Source organism: Triticum dicoccoides, chromosome 1B, assembly GCF_002162155.2.
Source record: "Triticum dicoccoides isolate Atlit2015 ecotype Zavitan chromosome 1B, WEW_v2.0, whole genome shotgun sequence".
Lineage (NCBI taxonomy): Eukaryota > Viridiplantae > Streptophyta > Magnoliopsida > Poales > Poaceae > Triticum > Triticum dicoccoides.
Genome location: NC_041381.1, coordinates 562,919,723 through 562,919,975, shown reverse-complemented (window position 1 = coordinate 562,919,975; position 253 = coordinate 562,919,723).

Sequence of the window (253 nt, the reverse complement as noted above, 5' to 3'; positions counted from 1 at the left end):
CCACCTTGCCGGCTATGGACAGCAGGTAGCTTGTCGGGATGCAAAGGCATTGAACGGGGCCCTGCTGGTGAGAAGAGACGATGGCTCTAAGGAGATCAAATTCAGGAAGGACAGATATCTGACGACAGTCGAGATTGAGGGGCGCGGTGCGCCCTAGAGGGCACCACCGAGTTGAGAGGACTTGTGTGCGGCAACAATCCTTGGTGGGGAGAAGCGAGATGATCTCCTCAAGGATGACGCCCAGGAGATCACT